General features: G+C 41.4%; 1 protein-coding gene across 1 annotated transcript in view; it reads right to left on the reverse strand.

Moving 5' to 3' along the window:
• Positions 1 to 6,000, reverse strand: part of LOC102250919 (collagen alpha-1(XXIV) chain) — a 113,041-nt gene that overhangs the window by 105,804 nt on the left and 1,237 nt on the right. The window lies entirely within an intron of this gene.

Consider the following 6,000-nt stretch of genomic DNA (forward strand, 5'->3'; position numbering starts at 1 on the left):
TCCAAGAAATTTCCCATCATCCCTAAAGAGGACTGGCTCTTTCCCCATCTCTGTACTCTTGATGCTTTAACTGTAACTTTATTATAGCCCATATACATTGTACCTTGTATAATTAATTAATAAGTAAATATCTGAGCAAGTAACAGGTCTTCACCTTTTATCCATTTCTTACATGATATTGACACTTAGATATTTTTAAACAGGAAATGAGTACCAATTTCATCTCCAATGATTGAGGAATTCAATTTTTCCCATAGACCTAATTTTTTTTAACTCTTGGGAAAGTAAAGAGAGAAAGGATAAAAAGATAATTTTTTAAAAATCTGCTATGATAGGGTTAGTGGAATCCTTTTTCTTTTTTTTTTCATTGTAACTGTTTTTCTCATCTCTGAGTGGGAACACAGAGGAGATATCAAGCTTAATTGACATAATCAGATTGGTAAAGAGCCACACTCCATCACTGAATAAAATGGATATCTAATGAATTCAAGCTTTCTGGGAAATATTGAGTTGAGCTGGGCTTGTTTATTTGTTTGGTTTTGAGCACCTGCCCCCCATGATGCTGCATTTACTTACAAAGAAAAAACATTTCTACATTAATCATAGTGATAGACTTGTCAAGGGCAGCATCGGTGCTCTGTGCTATTCGTCTTATGCTGTACATATAGTGCTAAGACATGCTGCAGTATTTCAATAAATTAAAGTTATAACTATATTAAGTTGTTGGGGGGAAAAACAAACACAAAACATGGTTAGTTTGACCGATGAACATGTTTGATTCCCGGTCAGGGCACATGCCTGGATTGCTGGCTCAATCCCCAGTAGGAGGTGTTCAAGAGGCAGCTGACCAATGATGTTTCTCTCTAATCGATGTTCCTATCTCTCTATCCTTCTCCCTTCCTCTCTCTCTAAAAAGCAATAAAAATACATTTTTAAAAACATGGTTAAGAAAATAACACTAGACTGGGAGTGAAAAGACTAATTCTGGTTTTATTTATAACTCACTGTGTGACCCTGGGCAGGTCATTTTAATTTTCTGTTATTCAATGTCATAATATAAATTTTATATTTTACACCCTAAATATAAAACCCTAAAATTCATGTGTATGGTGAGGTCCTATTAATGTACTGGCATTAGAGGACAATGATAACATTATAGAGCACGATGTTAGATAAATTATGCATAAAAGTCATGTTATTTAACCACAAATATAGAAGGGTCTTGCTACAGTTCTGGCCATATTCTTTTAAATAAATGAAAATAGTTTACTAAGTTTTCTAATTTGTCCATGGACAAGTTTTCTAAACAAGATTTGTTTAGATCACTCTAACAAAAAGTCTAGTTAGTGTATTAAATCTATTTCTTTCAAATAATCAAAGCACATCTGTTTTGCTCACTTTTTTATATGTCTGGAGCATGTGTCACTAATATAAAGTAACAGAGTACATATACTCAAGACATTTAACAAAATCAAACCAGGTCTAAAAGAAGTTAATAATATGGTAACAAACATTCAATAAAGATTCAGAAAATATAACCCATGATGTTAATATCTGAGGATAACTAACAAAATATAAGATACTCTGTATGTCTGGTCTGCTAGCCACATTTTCAGTTTGAGATAAGCCACAGTCAAAACAGAACCAGACATGTGAGGGGTGAGGCCTAAAAGGGGATCGGGCAGGAAATAGATATCCAAAGACCATAATCAGAGTATTTAAGGAACTAATAGCCATCCAAGGCATCTTCCCTAAACAATTCTTGGAGCTACTAAACTTTCTCTTTATCTGAAGGGTCTAAGTTACTTTAGGGAACCCCAGGCATCTTTTTGTTTAGGGTACCCATGAGACCCTCGGGTATTATGATATGTATCTTCAGACTACCGATGCTCATTCCTACATAGATTGAATTTATAATGGTAAGGGGCATCTTTTTGTTTAGGGTACCCATGAGACCCTCAGGTATTATGATATATATATCTTCAGACTACCTATGCTCATTCCTACATAGATTGAATTTATAATGGTAAGAATGACTTTTGAAATACTATGAATAGGAAATTTTTATTTTATGAGTTGGTGATTTTCATTTAAACCAACTGGAAAGGGTGAACTAATCTGAAAAACACACACATGTGATGTACATCAATAATTTCAACAATTTCCACCACACTAGGTTTACAAGCCAAAAACGTCTCTAAGTCATGACAGCTTTACAGATTTTGTTCTTTACTAGCTGCTAAGATCCAGAAATAGTACATTTCTGTCCTCTGTTCCCCCAAATAACTGAAAAACAGTTCTTGTCCCAGCAGTTGGGGATGCAGTTGAATGATTCAAGGAATAAAGTGTCCGTAACTTATATACAATAAATTTCTTGGAATATCAACTGAATAGGAATTTGTATAATTAATCCAATGTGTAGCATACTATAAGTTTTGGTTAAATTCCAAGCATGCAAGCAATTCATGAGAACAAGAGAGATAAATGCTAAAGAACTTCAAGTGATCAGAAAGCCCAGAGTCCAATCAGTAGCAAGAAAAAACCAAAACAAACTACATTGAAATTAGTTTGTCCTCATAATACCACAGAAATTGTTAAACTGATTGCTGCCTAACTTAGCAAAATTCTGGGCACATACTACTATTAAATAAATATTTTTAAGTGAATGACTACATCAGTCAATAAATCTATCAGGTGGACTGAGTTTCAACAAATATATAACTTCCCTGGCATCTTCCACCTGCACCCTGATCCCAAGATCAAGAAGTCAGGTCATCCTGACCTCCATTTACTTATCTAAGAAAGTAACCTGGTTTAAAGGCCTTTTACATTCCCTCTTTGTTTCTCTCCAGATCCAGGTCCCTACAATGTGTGCTCCGACCAACTTCATTTCTTTCAGGCCCTCAAATGCACTGTGCTGTCTCACCTTTGAGCCATTTACTGTTCTCTGTCTGGAAAGTTCTATGCCTTTTCCACTTACATCTCAGTGTAGACTTCATTTCCTTTGGTCAGCCTTTCCTTCCAGTATTATCCCTCCCTACTCTTCCCACCTACCCAGGATGGCTAGGTGTCCTCTTATATATAACCTTATTTTATTTTCTTAAACTTGGTTGTCTCATTTTCTGTTTCCTATACTAAAATGGGCATGTTGGGAGGGTAGCAATTGTGTTTCTATCTCTTCAGCCTAGAACCATGCTGGGCACATAATTGGAGCTCTGTAAACATTTGCTGAATAAATGAGTGAATCAATAACAGAATAATATTAGCTTTTTATGAGAATGAAAATGAAATGGTCTTCTCATTCAGAATTGCAAATTATAAAATAAGTCATAGTTTAAAAGCTCGGCAAGGAGACTAGCACAGCTATTCTAATTCCCATTAATAAAATTTATATTTTCCCTATAATTTCACAGGCTACCAAGTAGGATGTCTAAACAACATTCAAAATCATTTTCCAAAAATTACAATTCCTGTCCCTGAGACATCAGTTTATTTTAAACATTTACTTGAATACAAACATAACCAAGCAAATTTTAAAAAAAAACAGAATTTCATGCCAGCCAGGAAATAGATCTTTATATCCAACCCCCCTTTTGGTTATAGAAACCCTGTAAGTATCATAATAGCCTGCCTGGGAGACTTTCCAATCATGTTAAATGAATGTATCTAACACTGACTTTTGGTTTTAGTTTCCTTTTTATTAATTCCACAATTCACATTAAGTAACCCATCTGAAAGCAATCCCATGAAATAAAATGTCTTTAGGGATCCAGTTTTAAACTGTCGGTGTTTGGGGGTGACTAATCAGAATTGTGATTTTAAAATACTGCCCCTAACAATTGACAATAGCTAAGGTCTGGAAACAGCCCAAATGCCCATCAGTAGATGAGTGGATAAAAAAGCTGTGGTACATTTATACCATGGAATACTATGCAGCAGTAAAAAAGAAGGATCTCTTAGCCTTTGAGACAGTGTGGAGGGACCTGGAGAGTATCATGCTAAGTGAAATAAATCAGTCAAAGAAAAGGCAAGTATCACATGATCTCACTCATATGTGGAATCCAAGTAACAAAATAAACTGATGAACTGAACCGAGTGGATCCAGAGATAGGGAAGCATGGACCAGAGTGTGGAATCTTGGAGGGAAGGCGTGGGAGGGTGAGTGGGTGGGAGGTAATCAACCAAATACTTTGTATGCATATACATAACCCATGGACACAGACAATAGAGTGTTGAAGGCCTGGGGGGAAGGGATGGACTGGAGAGGGTTAATGGGGGGAAAAAGGAGACATATGTAATACTTTAAACAATAAAGATTTAAAATAAATAAGTAAAATACTGTCCCTGCTCTTGCAAAATGTCACCACAAAAAGATTGTGAAAATTTAAAATCTCAGGGATTTCATTAGGGACTCTAAGGTTTAATTCAGCGACCTGACATTATTATTAGCTTAGCAGCTGCCTCTCCCAAGTCCCCACCATATAGGTTTTATTGGTATGGGGTGTGTGTGTGTGTGTGTGTGTATGTGTGTGTGTGTGTGTGTGTGTGTGTTTCAAACTGAAGAACTCTAAATTCTTTACGGAAATTGGATATTTTCAAGAAATAATTTTCTCAGCTCAATCAGTAATAGTTTTTCCCCACTTGCATGTGTGTGGTTGGAGCTGTGAGGGGCTGCAATCTGATGTAACCTTGAGTACCTTTAATTCTATACAGCCCACCCCCACTGGCAACTGAAATGGAACAAACTGGATGTCCAAGAGGCTGCAAGACCCCTGGCAGAGAGGCCCTCTGGGAGGCAGGGGAGACCAGCACCCAGGACCTGCTGCCCACCCCAACGTCTCTTCACAAGGGTTCTTTTCCCATTCCACATAGTCTAATGTTTCCTCAGAAGTTCCTCGGTGTAATCCATTCTGTTTGGTTTCTCTGCCTCCCTCCCCCCAATCATCTGGACCCAATTTACAAACCCCAAACTGCCCAAGAATTTATGCAGGGCCTTTTCTGGGAGCGTCTGAGAGGGAAGTGTAAACCAGACAAGACAGAGGCCAGGAGCAGAAGATCTGCTTTAATCCGCAAGGTTGGTCACAACTACCAAGGGAAATATTAGTCAGCCACTAGGCCTTGCTCAATGGCATGGGAAAGCCCTCGGGAGAGGGGGAGCTGGCAGGGAGGGCAAGGAGGGCACAGGAATGGACAGGGAAGCTTCGAGATGGAGGGCCTGACCCAGCAGCTCCTGGGCTCTGGACCTGCAGGAGCCTGAGCCTCATTCTGATTCCATGGGCCAGATCAGCTGGAGGAGGCGACTAACCCAAGGGCTCCGCCCCACACCCGGCCTCGGTTTCCCAGCGGATCTATGCAGAGGGGCTTTTATCCAGAAAAGGGACGGGAAACGTGCCTGGGCACCCGGTGGGACCTGCGTGAGCCTCTCTGGTCAGGCTGCTGGAAGAGCCTGATCTCTTCTTGGCTGCGGGTCTCCCGGCCCCGGCACCTCGCCGCACGCACGGGGTGGCGGAGGTTACTCCTCTCCAATCCATCTGCCCGCGGGCGCGTGGGGAGGCGCGTCCCTGTCTGTCTGGAAGCCGGAGGTCAGAGGACAGAGCGCGCCAGCCTCAGCCAGGCTCGGCGCACGCGGCTGGCAAGCACATGTTCATACAAACACTGCCACAAGGCGGGCTTTCTCCGCACCCCGCCTCCGCCTGCCCTCGGTAGCCACCGTCAGTTCCGCCCCCTGCCCTCCTCCCACCTACTCTCCTTCGGGGCAGCCTCCAGGTGGAGAAGACCAGCCACTTCGTCCCTTCCGCCCACGGGCCCAGAAACAAACTTGCAGAACCCACTGACCTCTTCCGGGGGGTCCAGCCCCGGCCGTGCACCCTCCTCCCCATCATCGCTCTCTTCCCGGCGAGGAGGTGGGAGCAGGTACAGCGCCCAAAGAGGAAGTGGGGTGGAGACAGGGTCCCCGTGAACAACTCCGGTGAGGAGCAGTCCCGCCCCCCTCCCTCCACG

Source organism: Myotis brandtii, unplaced genomic scaffold (assembly GCF_000412655.1).
Source record: "Myotis brandtii unplaced genomic scaffold, ASM41265v1 scaffold909, whole genome shotgun sequence".
Lineage (NCBI taxonomy): Eukaryota > Metazoa > Chordata > Mammalia > Chiroptera > Vespertilionidae > Myotis > Myotis brandtii.